At 44.6% G+C, this 27,657-nt stretch overlaps 1 protein-coding gene across 1 annotated transcript in view; it reads left to right on the forward strand.

Moving 5' to 3' along the window:
- The window catches only part of IQCA1 (IQ motif containing with AAA domain 1), a 1,010,495-nt gene that overhangs the window by 873,793 nt on the left and 109,045 nt on the right, over positions 1-27,657 (forward strand). The window lies entirely within an intron of this gene.

Below are 27,657 nucleotides of genomic sequence, written 5' to 3' on the forward strand. Positions count from 1 at the left end.
GGAAATGGCAATGTCCAGCGAAAATACTGGAGCCGATTATAGCCCTCCATGAAGCTACATCGATACCCATTCGGACAAACCAGAGTGGTGATCTGACAAACATAATTCCGACATCAAAAGGGGTAAAACAAGGCTGCCCGTTGGCAGCTCTGTTATTTAAGTTATTCATCTCTGATTTACCGGACAAACTAAAAGAGGTGCGATGTTTTCCGCCGAAAATAAATGGTCAAGCACTAAACTGCATTATATATGCAGATGATATAGTTCTGGCAGATCAAACACCAATAGGCCTTCAGCGATTGCTAACAAAACTAAATATATACTTAATAAAGAACATGCTCGAAATCAACACAGAAAAAAACAAAATTATAAAAATGACGAACATGAAGGGGCAGAAAAATAGAAACTATAAATGGTTTGTTGCAAATAAAGAGATTGAAACAACGACGACAATACGTTATCTTGGAATCATTTATAATACATCAATCCGAGAATGGCCTTGGTACCAAGACTTGAAAAATAGAACGACAACTTATGCGCTAAAAGGGCTATAAATACACAAGGACTATGGTAAATTCTCCATCCAACCAGTATTGACATTCTATTTGAATAAAGTTATACCGGCCATCACTTTCGGAGCCGAATGTGCCTGGAATCTTGATTTGAAAGTATGGGATGTTTTTGAAGGGTTGTTCTGGCGCAAAGTTTTAAGATTACCTCGATACGTCTCAATGACAACATTGCGCCACAAACTGGCGATCACCTCTCTGTATAATACAACTGTCTGGAAGGCATGTACATTGTTGCGCAAAATAAGAGATCGTCCTGGCGAACCAGCATATAAAATACTTAAAATGAATCCAGCAGATCTAACATCAAACATCTTAAAGGACTGGGCTCAGAAAGTGGATAAAATTTTGATAGCAGCCGACATTGACATAGAGTTTCTTCAGTGGCATCCGCAATTGGTTAAAAAACGCCTCCAACTATGGTGTTGGATCCAGAATAGTGAAAGAAGAGCGTCTCAGAAAAACGCTCTTCCGCTACAGCTCACAACAAACAAATTAAATTTACAACCCAAATATCTACTAAAATGTCCATCTCGACACCATCGAGACCAATTTTTGCGGCTGCGGGTAAACGCCCTACAGACAAAGGAGATGAGATGGTTAAGAAAAGATCCTGATTTAAAAAACAATCTGTGTAGACACTGTGAAAAAACTGTTGAATCACTCTACCATTTGATCACAGAATGTGAAGCAATCTCAAATCAGAGGAAGCTTTATTTAGGATTTTGTTTTCCTTTAAACAGAAACGAAAAAGAATGGTGGTCGCGTGTGACTTCAGGAAATAATATGAAAATAACTTGTGCAATTATTGATTTTTTGGATGTAATTCTAAAAAGAAATTTAGATGGACCAGTATAAAAGAGTCTATCAAATAACTCAAGTTAGATTGTCTGTGCATTTGAAAGTCCAAAGTGGTTATATAGATTTTGTGATAAATGTTTGTGATAAAAGTTTGTATAAACTAAAAATTCACAATAATTTTTTTATTTTTTTTTTTTAAACCTGAAATGGGATTTAAGTGGAGACCCCAAGATGTTGACAGTGAGATATCCCAAGCTGGCATGAGTTGGAACTCACAAGCAAGGTTCTAAAGGAAACCAGTAAGTGCATGGTTCACAAGTGAAAGAACTATAGTTACGCAGCACACGCAAAGAGCTTAAAATCCTGAATCATGAGATCGAAACCCAGGCTCAATCGACCGCAAACCAGAGAAACCCTAAAAGCCACAAAGTCAATAGTAAAGTGCCAAATGATGGAGTGTCCGGTTGGCACTATATCCATTGTAGACAATCTTGTAAAAATTGAAGATAGTAGAATTAAAGGCGGCTTGATCCCAGGCCTGGCCAAATGATGGCACCGGTCATGTGACAAACACCAATGACGGTTTCCCTGTCCAGAACGGTGACCAATTCCTCAGCGCAGGACTGATCCAATTATAAAATAACCCATGATGCTTCTGGTGAAGAATTGCATCTTCGACTATGCAGACTAGCAGGCAAAGCAGTTGAGGAACACAAGAACAGTTTGCCAGTAGCCTTATATTAACAACAATGCAAGGGAATCTATGCTCACACACCTAATGCATAAAGTACAAGAACAAAAGAAACCGAACATGGCTGGCAAAAGTCAAAAACTCTCCAGCCTTGGTGGACTGGCCTCAATTGCAGCTCAACTCATGGGCAACTCACAGAACATGATCTTCCACAGGCCTTGAAACACCTGTGTATAGGCGCGTTACAAATGCCATATCATATCATATCATATATCATGTAAAGCTGCTCTTCATCCGGCTGTGTGTCTCCCAGTTCTGCCAAGCATTATTCTACAAGTCCACTCTAAAAGAAGTCCCAAGGAAAACGCTTCAACGTAATGGAGCTCCAGTTCAAGGTATGCATTCCATTAACATTACCATTTTTAAAGCAATCTCTCACCAGAAAATTATATACACAAGTTAACGCTAACACCTCCAAACATTTTACTCATTTCGGAAAGGCAGAGCGAAAGGGTTTTCAAGAACTGAAAAAAACCTCACCATATTGAACTTGCATGGTACTGTGGCCTTGCTTTCCCCTAAGCACTTGGGGTATTTGCTAGATAATGACAGCCGAAGTGAAAGGGGCCCCTAGGTGTCCCTTACGTCTATGGAAACAAGGCAAGTCACCACACACGATAGATACGCCAGACACAAGGTTGTATTCCCAAAGCTAGGGTTTATTGCAAAGCAAATAGTCTCAGTTCGCCAACTCGGTCTCACGCCCCGCGATGTGTATCTCTAGACCTCGAGGGACGCAAGAGAGTGAATTACGTGCATCAGTTACATATATACAAAATGCATATCATACAATCAGCTATGAGATGTTTAACACCCCCCTTTATTGGGTTTCTTTGAACTCGGTGTGATGATGGACATCTCCGACAATTATGACACCTTCAAATATCTATTCTAGTAACAATATGCAATTTGCAAGTGCGGAGGTATCTTTCAGTTGTTGATCAGAACACAGTGTTTCTGTTCTTGGAAGCGAGCTACATACCGGGGTAGAGTCACATTCCAGACCCTGCTATCTATGAGGTGCTATTCATGTCATGGGAGCCGACACGCTCTACAGGGCTCAGTAAAGGGGGGCCGTAAGAAGAGCATAATTCAAGCCTTTAGCTGCTTTATTCTAACATATTCTACCATATAACGAGACTGGCTGGCAGCTGTGAAATGATTAAATGCCCTGCAGCTCTGCTTCAAGGCTACATTCAGGAGGGAGCCGGGCATTCCTTCCTGACGCTGCCTACGTTGTGTTTCAACAAACTCTTGTTATCCTCACGGCCCTGCGGCCTTGTCCTTTCACGTGCAGACAACAATGTTTTACAGTCGAGCAGTGTACGCAGAAAATGTGCTGCGAAGCAATAAGAACAGAAAGCAATGAGCAATGGTTAGAAAACAAAATGGCGATCCTTGTTACATCAAAATGGTCGTTCATTGGCAAACTCGGAAACCTATATGTCTGTCATATCGTGCATGAGAAGGTTGGCCCACGGCCACCAAAATACGTTTGCCGTCCAACATGAGAGGTATCCATTTTTCTGGACTGACAGAAGAACAGGGAACTAGTTGTGGCACTCGGGAGCATGGAAACCCAGCTATTGTGAGAAGGCTGGCATGAACACCCATTTTTAAACTGGAACAGAGAAGGATACACCGCTTATCAGCGCACATCACTGGCCTGAATGAAGAGGTACACTGGCCTACCCTTATACACTGGCCTCCCCATATATACTGGCCTACCCGTATATGCGGATTAGAATGTGCTGCCTCTATTCATTGCTTAACAGGTCACCAGTGGCAGGGCTACGCGGGTGGGAGGTATTCACCCACTTTTTGAGAGGGAGCACGCCCCCCCCACAAACCTCCGTGGGTTTAAGATATAAATAAACATAACAGGCTGCAGTCGAGAATTAAACCCAGGCTTCGCGCCCGAAACGAGACAATTCACCACAAGACCACGGACATAGTTACTTTTGTAGTTGTACAATTTCTCATATTGACATCTCACTAAACAGGACATGTTTTGTTACAGGAAAGGTGCGTACATTTTATACTTGGGCAGGCAATGTGAAAAGCTGTTCTGCGGGCAAGTGCTTTTTTTTCGTGTGTGTTTTTTTGTTTTCAATCGTGAAAGACAAGCCTGAATGAAATTTATATATTCCACTTTGACATTTCCTGAGTCAGAGTCCACCTGCTTTTATTTTTACCACTGGAGCCCTGAGCGCCTTACACTTGGTTAAAATGTATGGTCATGGTCCTTCACTGGAAATTCCATCTGTCCAAGATGACTGCCGCAATCAGCCTCACATCCTTTAACCAGCACCCACCCGTGTGCGGCTGTTAGTCCTAGATCAGGCACTCCTCCCTATGAGATTAATTTAGTTGGCGTCATGAATCTATGCCAAATATGACAGGACTTCAAACATAGAGATAAGCCCGTATTCACTGACTTGTCTACCAATTCTTATGCTCAACTCTCCATTGACAGCCACATGACATCCTTGTCTATATGTATTTCCTCACAGATATCACGGCAAACACAAACATGGTATGTTAATAACGACTCTACTAGCCGTTAAGGTCTGATACAACAAACCCAAATGGGTAAGCATTTTGTTCACGAGGAACTTTGCCACCAGCAACGCTACTCTCACCATTTGGTGAATTGCATCCATCCAAGTGACATGTACATATATATATATATATATATACATTTTCTAGATGCCCCGACTTGCTGTGGCATGTGGATATTTAGAGGGATAGCACAATATTCCAGTATTTCAGTAACTTCAACTGCAGACTTCCGGATAATTGGGATCCCGTAACCCGGTAATGTGTATAATTTGCTCTCACACTCTGCACACATGTATACAAATCATTTCAAATAGGTAGTGATCCCATTCTCATTAATTTGTTGCAGATTGACACCACCACACCACTCATCACTTCAGACACTTTATTTGCCCTGACGAAGCTTGAGTCAATAAATCAATTGATGCATGAAAGCCAAAACTTAAGTTGGCAACTGGAAATCAATAAGCATCAAAATTCTTTAAACTCATTTGTGTATTCAGGCGCGCTAACCCTCCGCCGCTGATAGAAACCATGTGATAAACTGTCCCAACATGAACGTATGACACCTGAACTGACTTGACTTTAGATACCAACCTTGGTGTTTCGGTTATAGTTATAGTTTACTCCTTGACGTATTTGAGTTTGGTGATGTTTTTTCCACTGGGAGTGATGTGAAATACATGTTGAGTCATGTGGCATTATTGAGTGCTATATATGGCTTTTTAATCATTGTATCTTTCACCCCTGAGACGGGGTGCTGACATGGCCGGTAACAGCCTGCCAACCCTCGCCAGTGTAGGTCCAAGTGAAGCAAGGGCCTCGGCGAGGGCTGTGGGCCGTTAACAGCCATGGCAGCCACCCGCCAAGGGGCTGAAAGGCATTTGCACCCCAAGATTTAACTAGGATGCAAATGGTTTTCTCTTTTTTTTCTCCATCGGGAGATGAGATCAGCGCAAGCTCATCTCCTGATGAAAAAAAGAAGGTAAAAAATGTCGGTCGTCATTAAAATGGATGAGGGACTAAGTCCCGTTTTTCGTATGACTGAGGCCATTAAAAAAAATTAAAAAATGGCCACCTTCATCTCAAAATGGACCTGGTCCCTATTGTATTTTATGCCGTGGATGCGGGCAGGGTGATTATAGAATCACAACCAGGAAGACAGATTATTTCAATCTCTGCTTGAGGGCTGCAAATGCAAATGAGACTCATTTGTATTTGTATTTTATTTATTTGTAGAGCGCAGCCGAGCCCTGAGGCAACTGGCCGTTAATCTTACAAGTTACACAGGCATGAATATGCAGGCATTGCACATAGACATAGGCACACAAATTACAAGCAGATATTTACAAATGGTATATATATATATAAGAGTGCCGCCTAAAAAGCTGTGAACAGCTTTTCTTTTTTGTTTTCTTTCCCTTCGATATATATATATATATATATATAAAGGGAAAGGTACAGTAGCAGGCATTAACACTTGAATAGCGGTATTAATGTTGTGCAGTTCACTTAAAGAGTAGACGGGTTGAGGTCCTGCTCATGGAACCAATCTTTAAGCTTTGTACGGAATCGTGAGAAGGAAGGTTCCGCTCTTATGGGTATGCAGTAATAAAATCACGGCAAAAATGTCGCCTTTACAAAAAAATGCAGCAAAAATGCTGTGGTTTGACGTAGTAAAGGTGTACCCCATTATACCATTTAAAGGGAGTGGAGGTTGCGGAGGTGTCCCCCGTTCCCCTTAAATGATATAATGGGTCTGGGAGTTGCGGGGTTGTCCCCCGCATCCTTTACATTTGTTTTTGTATTATTTATTTATTTATATAGCGCTTTACACCAAAGCACTGCACAATTGAACAACTTAATACATGAAACATACATGGATGGCGGCGGCAAAGCCACAGCCTTTTTGCCGCGATTTTTTGTGTAAACGACCACAATTTTAATACATGGAACCCTCTTATGGAGGTAGGGAGTGGATTCCATTTCTTTGCAGCAAGGACTGGGAAACTGACTCCACCTGCATGTTGTTGGTTAAAACGTGGGATGGAAACGCAGTGCACTTGCGCAGTTCTAGTGGGTCGGGTCGATGTATGACGTGAAAAGGTGTCAGACAGGTAGGCAGGCGCCTGGTTGTAGAGGCTCTTGTGAGTAAGTGGGAGTGACTTCAGATCTATTCTTTGCTTAATATTAAGCCGCCTTATGGCCTGTCTAGTTGTTGTGATGTGTTGTTTCCTAGGAATGTTGCAAGCCGATCTAATTGCATTATTTAGCATAACTTGCATTTTGTTGATGTTTTGTTGGGATGTGCCCAGGTACAGCGCATTGCAATAATCTCAGTGGTACACTATGCTGATATACCATGAAGAAAAATGCACAGAAAGGTCTTTCTTAACCCTTCTGTGCATCAATTTTCAAGAGGGGGAGAAAACTGAGGGTTCCCTGAATCAAATTTCCAGCAAGATGAAGGGATGAGCTAGCTCATGCCTTTATTTGTAGGATGGATGAAAACCTTTTAACATTTAGATTGCTTCTGTATTCAGTATTCCTGGGATACCCATGCTATAAATGGTATATGTACCCATAATAAGGCAGATGGGCAAAATAGGAAGCATTTGATATAATCCCTGTTTTTACCTTTACCTCCTAACTTAAGATGATCCTGAAGGTGTCTAAAACCGAGGTTGTGCTAGTGGGAGACAGGGCAGAGCAATGCCCTTTAGGGGTACTCTCGGCAAGCTTTTAAGGTCCAGTTATCCAGATAAAGGTGGTGCTCTTGACTTGATTGACGAGGCTAACTCGTGTTGTACTGCTTGCTTTTCCATTCTTATAACCCTCAGAAAAATGTACTTTACTTTTGCTTCTGTGGCCGGATAAGTTTACTGTTACGTGTGACCTCATATCTTCAGAGCTGGACTATGTCACAAGGATTGTATCTGGCTCTGCCACAATACCTGGTGCGTTAAACATCCCAATGTATTCAGAATTAGGTTGCTAGCCTTTTATCACTCATGATATGATATTTTATTGGTGTCGCGCTCATACACAGGTGTTTCAAAGCGCGACTAGGCAAGGGAGGGGAACAGGGGAGAAACAATAATACAAAACAACAAACTTACTAGGCCCAGTGACATTGAGAACGTGCACATGCATGGGAAAGGGAAAAATGGGAAAAGTGCATTGAAGGGGGAGAATGGAAAGTAGGGAGCAGAGGAGAGCAGATACATACAAATAAATAAAATAAATAGAAAATGGAGGCAATAAACAGTGGTAGTGCAGCCAGCAAGTGGCAAGTGCTGCGTTTAAGGCAGCAGACTGGGTAAGTCCGATAAGTGCAGAAAAAGAAGGAACAAAAAAAGGGGGGGCTGTATGGGTACAGATACAATCCCCAGTGTAAGGGGTGTCCAGGAGGCAGTGCAGGAGGGTGGCAGGGTGCGTAGGTACCTGGGCCTAGGGGACATAGGGTGGCCAGGTGCACAGTGCTAAGAGAGAGCAGATCAACAGGAGAGAGGGGGAGGCAGAAGCAAAGAGGTAGATCTTGAGGTGCTTCCGGAACCGGAGATGGTTCTCCTCAAATTTTAGAATGGCAGGGAGGCTGTTCCAGAGGGAGATAGAGATCTACCCCCAGCTCATTTCTTTGAAAAACAATTGACCCGGAATGAGTTGGAGGTAGAGGAGCGAAGAGCTTGAGAGGGGAGGTATTTGCGGGTGGATAGCTGAAGGTATTTTGGACCCAGGCCCCAGAAAGCCTTGTGGACAATGCAGAGGGTTTTGAATTTAATCCTTGCATCCACTGGGAGCCAATGGAGAGATTTCAGAGCTGGAGAGATACGATCCCAGGGCCTGAGGCCAAGGACAAGTCTCGCAGTCCTATTCTGGATAAGTTGCAGAGGGCAGAGAGTAGAGGAAGGTAGATTTACAAAGAGGCTGTTACAATAGTCCAACCTTGAGAGAATCAGAGCTTGGGAGACAGTGAGCTTCTGAGGGAAGCAGAGGAAAGGCAAAATACCTCTGAGGAGGTGCAGTAGGAAGTTGGACTTTTTAGAGACCTCCGCGATATGGGCGGAGAAGGAAAGTGTGGAGTCAAAGATGACCCCGTGGTTCTTACCCTCGCAGGTAGGGTTAGGAGGAGGGCCCAGGGAGGCCGGCCAGAGAGTGAGGGAAAGGATGGAGATGGTGTGCCGATGAGGAGGATCTGAGTCTTGCTGGCATTCAGACAAAGATCATTGGTGGCACACCACTCTTGAATGGCAGTTAGGCAGTCCGAGATGAGAGAGGGAGAGGAGATGGCAAAGGGCAGCCGGAAAATGAGTTGATTGTCATCAGCGTAGCACTGGAAATTTGAGCAGAAAATGGCAATGCAGTGGGCATGAGTTGCCAGGTATTGGTTGAAGAGCCAGGATGAGAGGTCAGACCCCTGGGAAACCCCACAGGTAGAGAGGAAGATAGAGGATATGAAGGACTCCAGTTGGACCTCGGAGGGTCGATCGGAGAAGAAAGAGGTCAGCCAGGCCAGAGCCTGATCAGTGATACCCAGGTTATCACAGAGATGGTTGAGCAGGATGGTGTCGAAGGCAGAATAGAGATGAAGAAGGATGAGGACAGAGGGAGTGTTAGAGTCCAGGTTGGAGAGCAGATCTTCACAGATATTCAGGAGAGTAGTTTCCGTACTTCTGGCCGCTCTGAAACCAGACTGGTGGTCATGGAGACAGCCACAGAATCTGAATGAAGGTTAAGCTAAGAGATGGCCAGCTTTTCCAGGAGTTTGCCCAGAAAGGGGGTAGCCTTGGAGCTCTTTCCTTCTCTTCCTGTTCTTCCCTCCCTCTCCCACTCTACCTCTCACCCCTGATTGGGTGTGCTGCCCTTGTTTGATTACACTGTTTAGGGTGTCCTTTGCCGAGGCTCTGCGTTGCATCTTCTTCAGGTTGTGCGTGTGATGAGTGCACCTTTCTTCCCAGCGCTCCCGCTCCCCACGTAAAAGTAATTTGCTTTGTTGGTTAGTTGTTTTCATCTCTTGCTGCAGGTCCTTTTTAAAATTAAGTTTGTGTGGTGTTGTATTTTCCAACACTGTGCTCCCGATTCGTTTAATTAAGTATTTTTTTGGGGGGATTGTGTTTAACATCACGGTGCTCCGGATCCATCAAAAAGTTAATTCTTGCTGGGAACATCGTGCATTTCACCTCATCCCGGCTTTGGAGCTCTTTTCTTCCCTTCCTGTTCGTCCCTCCTGCCCGTGCCCCACCCCAACCCTGACTCCTGATTGGGAGTGCTGCCCTACTTAAGTTACCCCAGCAGGGCAGCCCCAATGCCAGTTCAGCCACCTGTGGCTAAGGGGCCAGAGACAAAGGGCAGCTCCATCAGTAGCAGCTCCAGATGGTGCTGGCCTGTGTTCGCCATGGGAGCATGCAGCGCAGCCATCAACCAGCAGCGACTGGCAAGGTAAGAAAGGTGCGGGCAGGGGGACAGCCATTACTGCTCCCTATTTAACTGTGCCTCCTCTTTTATTACTACTATTAGCTACATTGGCAGTCTGCTACATGTCACATTTGTATGTTATCCATATCCGGCACTGTGAATTGTCTTAGTTAGCCATTTGAGGCATTTCCCTCTATATAGGAAAGTTGAATCTGTGTGTTTTTGCATCTGCTATTATGTTTAAAAATTAGGCTTTTCCCTCTGTCCTTGTACCGAGGATGTTCCCCCTATCCTGACAAGCTTCTAGGAGTCTTGCTTTTCTTCTGTATGATGTAACTTAGGCTTTTTTTTCCCTTTTCCGGGACACTTGATTCTAGATTGTTGCATTGCTGTGTCATGTAGTTCAGTGTCGTGCACTGCAGTTTTGCCCTCTCACTCTCTCCCCTTCCTTCTATCTGCGTTCTTCCTCAATGGTGCTCTCAATCTCCCCTATCTTCTCTGACTGCTATTCTATCACCTATCCTATCCCTCTGTCGAAGTCTGGAAGGAAGAAGTTCAAGAAGGATCTCCTGGTCTCCATCCCAGGCCTGCCTATCGCTGACACCTATGCAACACCTGGTATGACTCCGACCTGGCCTCTCTGAAACGTAAGTGCAGTGCAGCTGTGCAGAAGTGGCAGGCTTTGAGCACATCCTCTGACAAACTGGTCTGCAGCCTGCTCCAAAGGCAATACAGACCTTCCATCTGCTCGAAGAAGAGGGCCCATATGCAAGCCTGCATCTCTGGGGCCACCAACAACACGGCCAAACGTTCAAAACTCTGCAAGAAACTCAGAAATCCTACTGCAGTATCCATTTCTTCTCTGCCTTGCCTGGCCCTCTGCACTTCACTGGCATCTCACGTCATTACTAAAACTCAGGACATCCTGTCCTCACTCTCCTTTGCACCACACCTTTCTCCCTCAACTGATCCTAGGCATCCTCCTGCCCCATCCCTCCTACTCTCCTCTTTCTCTCCCATATGACCTGATGAGGTTTCTAGACAAGTCTCTTCTATGAAAGTCACATCCAAACAGAACTATCAAGGACAACACTCTCTTTGCTCCTGCCTTGGCTGACTTCTGCAATCACTCCTTTGCCACTGGATCCTTCCTGTTAGTCCTCAAGCACTCCCTTGTGCACCGTCTCCTCAAAAAGCCTTCTGCCGAGCATTCTTCTCAGGCTAACTACCACCCTATCCCCATTTCCTTCTTCCTGGGCAAACTCTTGGAGAAGCTGGCCATCTCCTAGCTTATTCTGAATCTTAGAGTATCTGGTAGGCCTTTATCTTCCAGGTTAATTAACCGTCAATTCAAAAATAAAATATAAACAAGACCTTGATGTCAACCCATATTAGTCCACATGCTATTTGTAGTCAATGACTTAGTGGTTTTGATTAAGAAAAATATATATTTATTTACGTTACTTTTATAAAACAAGACAAGACTTATAGACAATTCCAGACCACACAATTTTGGACATTCAAAACTATTACAATGACAAACATTGCTCTCTCATTTGTTATACAAACACAAAACAAAAAGTACAGCTGTTCTCATTTGGGATCTATATCTCTCATAGATCCAAACTCTAATATGTATTGAATAAACGGAAACCCAGATATTACGCAAGGTTGTTTTTACTCCTTATTTTGTTGAACCTGCTCTTTATTTGAAGCGTCGTGTTGCGTCAAAGAAAAAAGTCGAGGCGGTGTAGTTTCGGACATCTTGTGAACCATTAGCGTGGTACTAACCTATTGCGGCCTTCGTCAAGACGTGATACATTTATTCTAGTTCCAACACTGTTTGTTCTATCTCTACAAGAAAACAAATGTATGTGTGTATTAACAAAAGGGGGGCGGGGGTTGACATATATATTCCAATTCAGACGAATAGATGCACCTGAGGTCATTTAAGAAACAACAAATGTACAGCTGGTCACCCTACCTGTGGTGGTCGCAAGACCAGTGAGCGGGGGTACCAATTGGCCCACTCTGATTAATTGTGGATGTGGTCGTCAGTCCCCAAGCCTATGAATAGAATACATAAATATATGGCTTGGAAAAATAAATATAAACGGGTGTATAAACACTCTTACCTGTGAATGCTGGCGAGTCACTTAGTTTGTTGACCTAACTGAGTAGGGAGGTGGTGTTGCAGATTTACTGGCAGAAACTACCTGCAACAATTAGCACGGTTGTATCTCCATGGCACGTAACAATAAGGGCTCTGCTTACACATCCCATGTAAACTGCATATTTCTTTTTTATAGCAGACAAAATGCATTTTAGGGGGCGTAACTGACCCACTTTGTATGTGGCAGAAACCACCAGGAGCTTCGAGTGTGTATGCAGCATGCAGGCCTGTTAGTATAGCATGCATAGATGACCCGAGTGGCCGTGCGTGCTCTGTGCTAGTTCTTCGGAAATGAAGAGGTTTACCTTAATGGAAACGCTGTGTGGATGCGTGCACGATCGGTGCGCCTACAGTGCACCTGCTTTGCACAGGCAGCTATACTTACACATCACTTATACCCTGCAGGTGCGCATTGCTGCCCATGTGCACTGAACATTTCGACTCCATATTTTTCCTCAAAATGTGCAATGTAAATGGCGCAAGCTCATGCAAAACTCATGTGTGTGGCTGGCACAGCACGGAAGCATGTAGTCAGCACTTGTCACAAGGCTTTCACACGTGCCTACAGTTGTGTCCTTAGTATTAGTTTTGTTCATCCGTTCACTTCCTGCTTAGTGTCCAGACAGGGCCGTTCAATTCCTGCTTAGGGCAGTTTTTGGTCTCTCTGGGGTCTCAGAGGCAATGCACCCAACATTTAGTTCACACTGTGCAGACGCACTACTTGACTACATGAACAGCAAGCAAGGCCCAATTAACTGTTCCCTTGTTCTTATTGGTTCATAACCTATATGCCAAGGTTGTTGGTTTCTCCCCTGCACCTAGACAATTATTAACAATTAGTGTTAAGTGTCCTTTCAATTTGAAAATATACTTAACAAGGTGTGCTTGGTGTAAATAGAGGCCAACTATATCATTCACATCTTATGTATTTGTCCAAGCGTCTATTCCAGTGCAGCATCCCATAGTTTGAAACATGTTCTCCAGCTTGGAATTCTCGCTCCCTGTTGCAGATCCACGGGCTACTGAGGGCCGAGTGGAAATTGCCCATACCAATGACTGAGAAGCCGGAAGGATTAAGGCTACAAACGCAGCATAAACACATTACCAAAGCAGTCAAGGCGGGATATTGTTCGTGTTCAGATTACCAGTTGAATAAAAAGTGATTGCCTTTTAATAGGCACAGAGCAAGATCCTGTCAAATACAAAATGGGGGATTAAGGGAGAAAAGATGTAGGCAGATATCAGCAACCACATGCTTAGTGTTGTACAGTGAAATCGACCAGTCCACCTTAAATGAAGGCACGGCCTTAAGGGCAGAGGCAAGGGCGTGGCACAGGGATGAGGGCGGTAGAGGAGTGGATACTTGAGCCCGGTAACAAACGTGTGTAGATGGACAATAAAGAAGGTCATGGCTCCTCTCCCATTATTTAGCGTGTGTCCCTCCGCTCCTGGAACCCCACTAGGTTCCTTACTCCAACCAGTGACCCAGGTGTCAAGGTCATAACACTTAGAACGTTGTGGGGGCTCCCATAGCTTTCACTGCAAATGTTGATGCCATGGGGGCGTGTCACTGTGTCTTCATCAAATTACCCCACATCGCCCCTTACTCTTTGAAATCCTTATGTCACTGAAGGCAACCCACCTTCCTACCAGGAATCCTACATCCACCCACAGTGCATCTATTCATTTTTACATGGCACCTCTTTCTGGGCTGGTTCCAATCATGTAGACTTTACCTTCACTGCTGAGCTTCAGAGGAGCAAAGAAACGCCGACCCTCCTGTGACCTCTGCCGAGATTCGGTCATAGCTGTGGTCCGGATCAGTGCCGAGTTGAGCAGCGACCCCCCTCAACCCCAGAAGTGAGCCAGGCTGATGACAGGTGGTGTACATGCAGAATTTTCAGTATGCGCGTTGAAGACCTTGTGGGGCGAGGTTGGAGGTCCTGGAGCGCACCTAAGGATCCCATGATGATGGCACTGCAACGAGGCGGTCTCGCACCTATGCCCAGGGCCCATATTGCTTATTAGATATCTCAGAAATGCGTGTTCGAGCATGCTCAGCGGGGACAGTTGAGCAGGCCTTCTCTGGGCACGTGAAGCCACCGTGATTTTATTTCCTAGCAGCTACTTTGTTTCCACGAATCATTACCAGCTGACACACCAGCAGAGTAACAATGGGTTAATGGAAACACTCGCAAAAGAGGAGACACATTGAATCTGATGCTACAGCTTCAGAGGGATCAGCTCACAAAAGAATGGCGAGGAGCAGGATGTACTGATCGCACGGCGAGCGCTGCAGGAAATGACTGGGCGTAGTCTCCAAAAGGAGCTTCGTCCTGTCAAAGCGAGAATTGCAGAGAATAAGGAAAAACCCAGGAGATTGAACTCTCCCTTTTTCTCTTCAACCCCCTCTTAAGCAAGTCTTAGGAACATCCAAGAGCAAATACATGGACTTAGATACCCTGGAAAAGGTTATTACTCACCTAGAAGGATCCACCTAGGCCAGACAATTCATGGATGCAGCTGAGGAGTGCTTACCCCTGATTGCTCATGTACGCACCAAGATACTTCAGCAATGGAATGAACCCAACAGCACTACCTTCCTCAGGATCATGTCTAACCTCTACCCCATAGCAGAAGAAGATTCTACACTCACTCCTTCTCTAGAAGTGGACTCCCTCCTGTTGAGCCTGATGGGATGTCCCTCAATGGTGCACGTGAGGACAGAACAAGAAAGGTCGATGTGTCCCTCAAAAAAATACTCTGCAGGGGTTCAGTCGTCCACTGGTTCGTGGACCTCTCCAAGGTCTCCTTCACAATCCTCTCTCTCACTGATAAACTTATGACCATAAAGTCGGTCTTCCTGGTGGCCATCGCTTTGGCGAGAAGATGGCTGAACTATATGTTGTCCTGTGCACACCTCCATTTCTGGTCATCACCCCACTGTTTGGCTTACTTGACATCAGGAGAGCCCTTGATGAACGGGGGTAAGGTGTCTTTCAGTTTTTTTGTGAACTTTGGGACTTCTGGCACTGGTCACATGGTTGCTTCTCTTTGGCCCTGACTCATAGAAAGCGTGCAAAAATCCTGCTAAGTTCCTCACACCGAAAACGACTTTGCACGTACCAGCATGCAAAGGGTTCTTTGCACGCTCTGCATATTCATGGATTTTGAGGGGCAAAGTAACCCGATGCGCAAAGAAAAACGAGTTGCGCCTGGAATGCCCACAACACGCCCCACACAAAGCAGGTTCAGCCACATATACCAACCATTGCGCAGTCCGCATCCCCGCCATCATGCACCCTGTATATACTGCGGGGCATCCCCCCAAATCAAGGCAGCACGCCAGTGACACTGTGCACGGTCCCCGTAGCTCCTAACTGCACCCAGTAAATCTGCGTGCGATCCACTGTAAATGTTTGCTGAACCCTAATAGGCATAAGAGCACCCCTAACTTCAATCGGCACCTTAACTGCATGGCAACAACCCTAAATTCCAGACCGTACCATACCTTTTCTCGTTGGTTGCTATGCGATTGGGACTTTGTGTCTCCTGTCATGTGGCGGTTAGATCGCAAGCTTTGCATGCATCTTTCCCCGATATGAAGTTGCGCATTCAGATCCATGAATATGTTTGGGTTTGCGCTTGCTGGGCATTCAGTTTCTTTGCGTAGCCAGTCCCTCGACACGCCCACATAATTCCTTGTTCTTCCTCATTCTGCATGGAGAATGGGAAATATGCATGTTCCGCCCCCTATTTATTTCCTTGCATAGGCCCATCCCACACTTTGCATGGAGTCTCGCACAAAGCGCTCGACTGCACGCAAAGGCGTGAAGGGACATGCTCAAAGTCCTCAGAAGATCCCGGGAACAGCATGCAAAGACGGCTCCATGAATCGATGTAAGGGGTTTTTCACACTGAAAAGTGCGCAGTCACATTTCAGCACGCACATTCTATAAATCAGGCCATTTCTCTCTGCAGATGGCCCGAGGACTGGTGTACACTCTAGTGGATGACCTGCCCGGGCGCTATCCAAGAATGATGCACCAGTGGTATGGTTGCCTCGTGGTCAGTAGACAAGGGAGTAACATTACTGGAAATCCGAGGGGGCACCTCTTGCACCCCTCTAACTTTATGCACCATTATCGTCTCCATTGCCCAGGCACCGTTGATCACTTTTTCCACCTGAGAACTCGGAAGCAACCTTTTCTGTCTATATGAATCACTCTTACCAGCTGTTAAATGAGCTAGCCTCAAGTGGCTCCTCTTTCTTCAGATAATCTCAAAGCTGTTGAGATGCTGCCAGGCAGGAAGTCCCAGTTCCTGATCTTCATCAGACGAGATCTGAGTATCCCAGAGTATCACGACTCAGGGGCTAACGGTGCCCATTACTCAGGGGGTTTCTCAAAAGCTAGAGGAACCACCCACACCCCAAAAACAAATCACATGCCAAAGTGAAGATGATATAACGTTTGCTATAATGTCATACTTGCCAATTCTCAGATGTGGGCAGTGGGCTTCTGCCTTTTCAGTAGCCATATTGCCTACATGTTTTAGTAACACATCCTACTGCTTGTATGGTAAATACAAAGATTACTCAGAAGTTGTTACATGTATACCCCAAACACTGTATCTACTTCTTCTCCCCTGACGTTTCTGACCGCAGTGTTCTTGTTTTTTTAAAATGCTGTTAGTGTACTTCCCGGCTTTCATACAGAGTTTGTGTGTTACCTGTATGAACAAGCAGTCTGTCCATTTGAAAGTATATTTCCTGGTTGGCTGGGGAAGTACAGAAGACACGGCTTGTCGTTTTCCCATAGCCATTGGTTTGCATCTTGTCAGAAATTGACATGCAGAGAATGCCAGCGCTGAAGCATCTCCTCTGATCATAAAGTCATGTCAGCAGGTGATGTCATTCCCAGGATCTACTATTTTTGAAGCTTGAAAGATCCTCCCTTTTTTGTTAAAGAAAGGTGCCAATTATGTAAAGCAAGGTGCGCATTAATGTGGGAGGGTAAAGAACAGCCCGCACATGCCGGTAACCTGGGGAATAGGCAACAGCAGGTGTTGTTCACTTAACATCAGCTTTGCTGCTGCCGGTAGTATCATATTAGCCAGTCCCCTCTGCCCTGTTTATTTTCCTCTGTGAAAGGCTCAGTATCAGGTACTTGGTAATCGTCCAGAAGCGCAGCGAGACTGGAGCTCCCCCTAGTGGAATATCGGGGCTTTGTCGATGAAGAGTGTAAGAGCATCAGTGGGAGCTACCATTACAGCAAGCAGACGCTTCGTGACAATGGAATAGTGTTTTACAATGAGGCTGTGTATGCCCGTGGGCCTCATTACGAGTTGGGCGCAAAGGGATTACCGGCACCGGAAAGGACACCGGTGCCGGTAAACCCTTTGCGCCCAATTCCGAGGTCCCTTTACAGGTCCCTCCTTTAACGCCTGGTCTGACCAGACGTTGTGGACAGGACCCGTTAAGGGGCTTTGGAGACAATAACGGTACCGCAATTTGCGGTACCGTTATTTGCTCCTTCCCCATTCCCATTGAGCCCTATGGGGGCTGAAATGGGAATGGGGAATGGTTCTGTCAATGGGGATTTACCGGTCCCTCCAAGCTCGGAATGGACCGGTAAGTCCTCATTGCACCAATCCGGAGGTGGTACCGGTATGGGAGGCAGCCATGGAGCCAATTGCTCCATGGCTACCACCATACTCGGAATGAGGCCCGCCTCTGAGAGGTGTGACAAACAATGGGCTTCATTACGAGGTTGGCGGAATGGGTTTACCGGCGCCGGTAATGGTGCCGGTAAACCCATTCCGCCCTATTACGAGGTTCCCTTGCGGGACCTGGTCAGATCAGACGTCCTTTGCGGGTCCCGCAAGGGGACCAGGGAGCGGGCCCGTTATTAACTCCATCCTCATTCCCATTGAGCCCTACAGGGGCTCAAATGGGAATGGGACTGGTTGTTTGAATGAGGAATTAGCGGGCCCTCCAAGGTTGGAATGACCCGGTAATTCCTCATTCAAGGAACCTGGACCTGGACACTATTTTGGAGGGAGGCATGGCGCTAATAGCACCATGGCTACCTCCAAACTCGTAATGAAGCCCAATGTCAGGTCCAATTGGTGTAACTGATGTTATTTGTTACAAGCAATACTGCGAAGACTATACATCCCATAGAGATTTCATACTTTAACTATGAACATTACTAACACTGCCTGCACTTTGACAAGTCACACTGTAACAGGAAATACTGATGTATCTGACAAGGTGCCAGTAAGATAGCTTAGCAGGTTGAGCGCTTGTTGGTGCAATCTGTGTGAGATCTGTAGGTTGCATGTTTGAATCCCGGCAAGTTCAACTCAGCCTTTCATCCTTCCTAGGGCGATGAATGAGTTCCAACTCTGGTTGGGTGATATTGTATGTAAATAGATTATATGTAGAGCACCTCGCACAAGCGCTATATAAATTAAACATTATTATCATTAAGGTGAGTCAGAATGTGGTTGTGTATGCAGCCAGATTTATATGTTATCAATAGCTTCTGCCCTCCCCCGATCCATTATCGCACAGGTGAGAAACACTACTCACTAAGCCAACCATATCGTCCTTATCCCAGGCAGGTAGAACAGGACGTAGAGACAATCTAAACTTAAGATGGCAAAAGTAATCTAACTAATGTTGCAACAGTAGTAGGCGCACACAAAGCACATATGCACTCCACATGAAGAACAGGTACACTAGGTGAAATATGCATTTATACATTAAAAATATTGAGCTTCTGGCCCTTTAGGAATGTGCATATGTAATGGATGGGATCACACCAGAGTAATTCTGAATCCAAATAATGGAGCCAACTCAGGAAGATGGCAAAGTACTGTTTTATTAACAATTATCTAAAACAGGGAGGTTACTATGAACATCAACAGACATACGCTCAGTCTCTCAATGATCTCCACAACAATTACAATTCTTATGGTGATAATGCATCAGAGTGACGTCATACTATGCAGCAATAGTGAGAAAACCTATAAAGGGCTGGGATTGTTTAAAGGAAACATCTAAGTATACTTTTCTATAGGAGCTAGGATTGTTATTGGCTGTCCCTTATCACGTGGACAACTTATGCCTTCCTCTAAAAAACAAGTAATTTCAGAAACATTAGATACAGAGTTTCTCATTGGTCTTTAAACTATAAGGTCCTTCATTGTGTGGACTAATATAATTGGTTAGCATGCTTGTGCCATATCTGGCAGCAAGTAAGCCAAGGCCCAGGTGCAGGGAGGTAGGTCATGATGCTACCTCACCACCCAATCAGCCCACCATCTCTCATCGCCCATGCCTTCTGCCATGGAACTGTCTTTGTACTTGGCCTTGCAGAATATCCTTGTCTTTGGGAATGCATGAAAGTGAGGGCACTCGCTATCGTGTCTTGGACATCAAGTTCAAGCTCTATTTCCATTCTTGGCTCACGTGACGGGAGACCACAATTTGGTCCATTTTGCAGCATTTAAATGCTCTAAATGAATTAAGGTTTGGCATCCTGTGTGTTCTATCTTGCACCTTAATGCAAGAAGGTTCATCCTCTGCATACTCCTTCTTCAGAACTGATAGCTGACCTTGCATCTTAAATCTTGACTCCAGGTCAGGCAGCCTTGCCCTTCAGCTTCACGAGCCAATTATTCTTGCTGCAACCCAGTTTTCTTCCAGCTTCATGGGTTCTGGGCCACTAAATCTGTGATACCAATGTCCAGTTTCCATACAATGGTGGTTTTGCCTGCATTCAATTCACTACTCATAGCCAGCTTCTATGATTATTTAATCTATCTTGTGTTTCAGAAACTGTACATTTATTAAATCGTTGTTTTTCTGCAGCACTTTGTGCACGTTCAATCTTCTTTTACCATATTGGGAAACTCACTCAATTCTTTTCTTCGTTATTAGTGTCTTCAGGTTCTATACATCATCTTTAGTCAGCATCTCCCAACATCGTGCACATTTCTTATGACACCATTACTTCATTGGCTAGCTTCTTTTCACACTTCTTCAGGTTATTCCTCCTGCAGATTATCTTCACATTGAGGGTACATTCGGTAGGGTTGTCTCAATGGGTATCTTCTTTAAAACACTTGCTGCGGTATTGGCATTATGGCAGGTGTTAGTCACTGCATGATTTCATGTCTCCAATACACAGGAGGTAGGGGGGCAGGATCTCCCGCAGAGGCACACAGCTGCTCCTCTACAATATTAACATTGCAACCACAAGACATGAAGAACAGTAACACAACCAATGTTTAGGCTGAATGCAACATGAACGACACGCGAGTATAGCTCACTAACATAGACACCAGGGTATAATTGGTCAGCCCTCTTCAGTAAAATGGACACAGCAATTTGCTTTAAACGTACCAAGGCTTCGAGAGAACTCAAAATGCTGAATTCACGGAAATGCAAAGCTGTACAGACCTCAGACAGTAGCTGGCAATTCGAGCCATGGTTAAAGTGAGACAGGGAGATTGGGACCGGCAGAGCAAAGGCATGAAATAGAAGCACACCAGATGTAAGCAGCACACTGCCAGCTTCATTAACATGTTTGTATGAATACAACTGTCCTTTCTTTACCAGGTGCACTAGAATAGCAGGCCAACAACACTCTATGAACAATAACTCAAGAGTGTTCCTGGTGGAAACATAAAACACAACACACATGTTAAAATAAGCTGAAATCCCAATAAATAAGAGTGAATTCCATTTCATTCATGGTCCTCTAACACGTGACTCATAATTGGAGAACTCTAGCCACTCATTGGCCACCAGCATGAGATACAATGTCTGCAAGACTCCCTAAAAGTATGCAAAGACAAAAGCCACCTCGCAAGGTCAAGTACAAAGTAATTGCACAGTCTTATGGCCTGAGGATAAGGGATGGTATTGTCTTTACATAAACAAAGGGCAGTCCATGGGCCTCTCTCCCTCTAGACATTGTCTGGCTCATATCTTGACAATCTCTCTCAAGTGTCCAAGGTTTGTTAGTATGATGCCAACCTATTACAATCTGTGGTGTCATGTCACCCATTGAGCCATGTGCCAGACAACCCCTTAACGAAGAGATGACGTAGTCTTACCTTTATTAAAATAAGGGTGGTCTCAGGTGGGGCCATCAGATAGGCCTAGCCCAATCAAATGCTTAATCCTTATACAATCTACATGTAGCCACATCCCTTAAGCAATCCCTGATCCCCACAGGTTTTGTAAAATTGTGATGATGTTATGACACCATGTATGATGCATCCAAGGTACTTTATTTTGTATTTGGTTGCTAAGAGCTTCAAGATTTTAATGCTTTTATGCTGTCCCTGCTTTATTTGGATGACAATACAGCTGGGTTTGGCCTTGCACTTTGTCTATTTGGTCCATGAGTCTGGTTTGTTTGACACCAATATCTCTGGCATACCTGTGACTTCTGGGCCCGCCTTAGACCAGATCCGATAGGACGGGTCCCACTGTAACTGCACATGTTGATGAACCTAGTATGGTGTGTCATATTGTGGCTGTATATTGGTGCATCTGAGACCTTTTTTCACTGTGATTCTGTAATTTGATGGTGCTGATGTGCTGTTCCCAATGTGAATGTGTGCACACTGTGTGGATATGCTCTGGTCTGTCATACTATTCTGCTATTGCCATTGCTAGATCTGATAGCATGTTGAGTACCTTGATAGGGCGAGTCACTCTGTGACTGTGTGTACTGATTGCTCTGAACGGAAACATTACAATGTAACCATGTGTACATTGATGAGTCTGATAGGGTGTCCCACAATGTGAATTTGTATACTAGTTGCTCTGAGACGGTGTGTAAAACTGTGGCTTGGTATGTAGATTGCTCTGATTGAGTTAGACCTACTGTGACAGTGTGTAAATTATTGGTCCAAGTAGGGGGTGTCACACTACCACCCCCTGTTTTGCTGGAACAAATAAGACGTGCCACAACTATGACACGTTATGTTCTGTGAAGTTGATTTATACTGCGCATCACTGCCATTTTGATGGTCTCCTGGCACTGTTAATAAAACACTCTAAGAATCGAATAACAAACAGAAGTCTAAGATACCAAAAGACTGGTTCCAATTTGAGGACATGAAGAAAAATGCACTTTGAATTAAACTCAAGACTCATTGCTATGACCACTTTCAATGTAGGCAGACATTTTCACCCAATCAGTATCTTTTGTATGATTACAATTGCATTTAGGGAGAAAAAGGGGCGGGAAAGCCTTCTTTTTTGTTTATGGGGGGCTTGACTCAAAAAAGGCATTTTAACATAAGGAAGAAAGGCAGAGTCAGCAGCTACCCCAGGTCAACCGTGTAGAAGAGGTGGGTCTAGATAGGCAGGGAGCTAGTTTTCAAAAAATAGCCATTAAGGCTCACAGATAGTTTAGAAGTTAGAAACAGATTCAATGTATCATGGCTATGTTTCTAACCTTATTAACCCCTAACTTTCACGGCTATTCCTACCCGTGGACGAGTTCCAGCACCATCGCTGGATCGCATACCTGCTAAATAAGGTATGCTCCACACCACTATTTATTAGCTATATATGATTTGTCATACTATCTTGGTAACTAACTGTTACCCCTCCCCTATAGATACCCTGCTACAGATGTCCGCACCAACTGAGGTGCTTTTCTGATAACCAGTCCGTGCTCAACCACCGATAGAAAATAGGTATGTCTTTAGAACACAGTCTTGATACAGAATACACTCTGTATGGTAATTTCCTTCTTCTGACACAATAACCCCCTCCTTATGTGTCACCTGTCTCCATAGGCATTCACCAGCCCTAAACTACGTCCTGATGACAGTTCGGACCCTTCATCTGTGAACATTCTCAACCCAGTGAATGCTGACTCTACCCCGAACCAGAAACATTTGCCTAAATATGTGTCGACTGTAATAACGTACTACTAATTCCAACAGTAGTATTTGAAATTAATACGATACACATATGCTACTAACCCTCACTTAAACCAACTGTGATGCAACAACAGTTTTTTACTTGTTTCACTTTCTATTGTAGGCCAAATGAAGCTTATATGTGACACTTCCAAGTCTTTTCTTGTTTTTTTCTTTTGTAAACTTACCACTTTTTCTATATGTGTGTCCAAATCTAAGAATACATTGGATCTGTTTCTAACTTCTAAACTATCTGTGAGCCTTAATGGCTATTTCTTGAAAACTAGCTCCCTGCCTATCTAGACCCACCTCTTCTACACGGTTGACCTGGGGTAGCTGCTGACTCTGCCTTTCTTCCTTATGATTACAATTGCATAAACTACAATTTTATATAATTAATACCAATACAATTAATACAATGCTAAAATTATTATTTACCTTTCTAGCAACCATTTTTTCAGGCCGAAATGGCTGCTTTAAATCATTTTAATGTGCAAAGAATGTTTGAGAATTGCTATTGGTCATAGTACTTGTGTAGGTCTATACCTACTCAAACGCCAGAACAAAAGTGCAAAGAGAGTGTTGGTCGTCATGCCTCAAGGCCAACCCTGCTCCTCCACAATCAGAGCATCAATCACAGTTGTGGTGTGTGACCTTTTTGGGTTGGGCTTCGCCACAACCTGAAGATAAATCTAGCGATTCAGGTCTTTGAAATGTTTCTGATATGTGGGTTCTGCTTTGCCCCACTCCACACTCTGACCATTTATGGGGTCGGAAATATCACCATCACTGAGGACGGTATCTGGTTCCATGTCGTTTTACCGTCAGGAATGACTTTGAATTAATTCCTTCGAAAAAAAAATCAATCCATTTTCTTTTTCAATTTGAGGGATTCTCCCTCCATGGCCCCTTTCTCTATACCAGTACCTCTAATCCAAGCCCCTCTCCAACCTTTTTTAACCCTTTACCCCAAGCCCCTATATAATTTCATGAATTTATTTGAAAGAATTACTTTGAAGTAAATTACTTCGATGTAATTCCTGTCGGTAAAACAACAGGATAACCCGTATCTGGTCCCATGTCAGCAAATAAGAGAAAGAGAAGTTAAACACTTGAACCAGCATAGTTATCAAATGTCTGGTATTGGTTGTCACAGATGGCCAGAAGTGCATAAAGTCTGAAGGGGATTGTGTGTAGCAGAGTGGTGAGAGAGAGTGAGTTTAATAGAGAAGGGTGAGCAGGACATGAGCGATTAAATTTAAAACAAGAACATTTAAGTTCTAAGAGCAGTTCTTAAAACACCTCCAGATTCCAAAATATATGAGTCAGAGATTCAAAGCAAAATGTATGCAGGCAATTCAAACAAGGAAAGATGAGGAAGTAGTTTGGCACAGTCAACACACACTCTGGCTCTGGAAAGACAATGAAACTGGAAACAGGTAACACATCCATCCCTTACCCCCTCAGGGAACTGGTGGACGAAAGAATTGATGGCAGCAAGACTTAATATCAATATACGATTTCCAGGGTTCTCACAAATGTAGGTGGCAAGAAAGAAGTCCACAGAACTCTCCCTGCCGGTCACCAAGAGAAGTCAAGACAAGCCAGAGATCAGGGAAAACCGTATTCTGCAGTATGTGATGGCAGGATCTGGCAATGGTCTCCGGAGGAAAGGGAGGAGATGGAGTGGGTTTAAATGCATAGGGAAGAGGGAAGAAGCCTAATGCTCTTATTACACTAACGTTTTTTCCTTTCTTTTCTCATAACCTTACTCGCAAACTATCGAGGACGTGCAACACCTTGCTCCACTCCATTTCTCCTCTCTCTTTCCAACAATGACTTTGCCTCCGACTTCTCCTCTGAAATTACCAACAAATAGGACACCTTGCCCAAAGTTGCATCTCTCGCACCCCCTCTCCCATTTTCCCCACCGCACATCTTCCAGAAAATCTCCTCTGTATCTCACTTCTTCCTCACCTACCGCAATAACTTTCTACCCATCATTCACTCTGCCAACCCATCCTGCACTCCAATTGACTAATCTGCACCACAAATCAGTAAGGAACTTGGTTGGACCTGTCACCCCCGCTCACCTCTCCAACTAATTCAACCCATCTCTTTCAACTGACATTTTCCCAGCCTGTTACAAAACAGCCCCAGTCGTAACTCTCCTAAAGAAACCAACTGCTGACCCCACCATCCCCTCATTGCACAGACCTTTCTCTCCTTCCCAACCATACAAAAACCCTCAATATGGTGTTCTTCAACTGCATAGTCCAAGTTCTCAAGGTAGGTACACTCAGCTGCTGACCCCCTCCAATCAGGATTTCATTCCAACATTCACTGAGACTGAGCTCATACACATCACCTCTTCTGTTACTACTGCCCCTCACTCTCACCTCTCCTCCATTCTCTTTCTTTTAGACGTTTCAGTTGCATTTGACACTACTGAGCATTCTTCCCCCCATCAAACTCTTTCCCTTCGTGCCTTCAAGGACATTGTACTTGACTGGGTGTCCTCCTATCGCTCCGACCGCTCCTTCTCTGTCTCATGGGACTCCAGCAGCTCCTCCTCAACATCCCTTCTTGTGGCTGTCCCTCAAGGATCAGTCCTGGGCCTACATCTCTTCATCATATACACCACCTCATGTAAAGGCACACTATCCTAGGAATGCTTCCGCTCCCTTTTCTGCCTACTTTCTAAGTAATTGATTTCAAAATGAAATGACAGCCTGTTCTTAAATAAATACAAATACAAATGTTGCCTGAGACAATTGCACCAGCAGCAATGCCAATCACACGGGCTACGGGACAGCTTAATATGTCAATGGCAACACAGAGTAGTGCTGCTGGCCATTCAGACCGTTCAGAGGACCGATGCAGCAGTGGGACTTTCTCTTTCTGAGCTAGCATGTGTCCCTCAAATATCTCTCCATGCTGTGGGCAAGAGTGGGCCTGTTACAGCTTGGGGTTATACACCAAGACCCAGGCATATTAAAGAATGCAACATGAGGAAGTGAGTCCTGCAGGGGGGTATGGGTAATAGTTGCAAACCCCCACACTTAATAAGAAGACTTCTAGATGCCAAACAGCTCAGTGGCTACTGGGGATGCTCAGCTGTTTTCTGCCTTTCAAACCTGTGTTCGGTAAGCACATATTCTTGCAAATGTGTCCCGAGGGCAATCCTTTGCACTTCAGATGTGGCTTCTCAATGTGTCCTCCTACTATCCACAGTATGCAATGCAGCGCCCTCACCGTAAACCAGGATCAAAGAAAGATGAACAATGTATGCATTATTTTCATGTGCTTTATGTGTGGATCCCCATAAAAGATTGGAATCAGTTATCTTACCAGGTTCGCATTGTGTGCCCCAATGTGCTTTCATGTGCTACTGCCTTTTTTCGACAGGTTCATTTCCAACAAGCACATGGATACAATTCCCTCACTACATGCATGATACCGAGCTATGGCTCACATACTCTTTAGGTTCCTCAGAAGGCTTTTGCACACAGCACACATTTGCATGAGCTGCCATTGATCCGGTGTGACGAAGGAGCCAACCTCTGCCGACTGTGGCTGTGGCTGTAGTCACTTACAGCATTGCTTTGCTTACAGAGGTGGTCAAGCATATTCAACATGTACAAAGCATTTCTGGCCCTGAATGAGTGGCTAAAATGAAAGCAGAGCTTGTGTGCCAAATATCAAGCATATTACGGACAAGGGAGCAACCACTGGCAAAACATGCCAACACAAAATGGAGAACATGTGCAAAGCATGGGAAATGCATTATGTTCCCTGGTCTTAGGACGAAAAATGACATTGGCGCTCTCCCAAAATCAAAGGCAGCAGCCCTGGACTTAGCCACTCTACCACAACCTCCTTCACTTTATCCCAAATGTCTACACCTGTCTGGCTCCTGCCATCAATACCTTACATGCGCAAAGGGGCTTTTATTTGTTTTGTTATTTGGATATATAAAGCGCCCAGCGGCCCGTAGGCATCGTGGCGCTGTTACAGAATGTTCACTTAAGAACACAGTATACAAGTTATAGCCTTTCATGTGCAATAGTAAAGGTTAACATGGCATAGCTGGTGGTGTTCCAAGGTTACAAGGGAACAATTGGTTGTAGGCAATACATTAGCGACTGGTCTAGTTAAATATCTTTGTTTTGAGCACTTTTCTGAATATTGTAAGGGATTCTTCATTTCTTAGGCTGGGTGGGAGCATGTTGCAGGCTTTTGGGGCTAGGACTTTAAAGCTGGTGCCGCCGGCTTTCGCTCTGTTGAAGAGGCTGGGACTGAGCGTAAGTGAGCGTATTGGTCACGTTTTGGTCTGTGGGCCGGGGCATGGTGAACTCTGTCTCTAAGGTATGCCGGGGCTGTCTGGGCAAGGCATTTGTGCGTGATAGTGAGGACCAACAATAAAAAACGAA

Source organism: Ambystoma mexicanum, chromosome 9, assembly GCF_040938575.1.
Source record: "Ambystoma mexicanum isolate Mex_15411 chromosome 9, UKY_AmexF1_1, whole genome shotgun sequence".
Taxonomy (NCBI): domain Eukaryota; kingdom Metazoa; phylum Chordata; class Amphibia; order Caudata; family Ambystomatidae; genus Ambystoma; species Ambystoma mexicanum.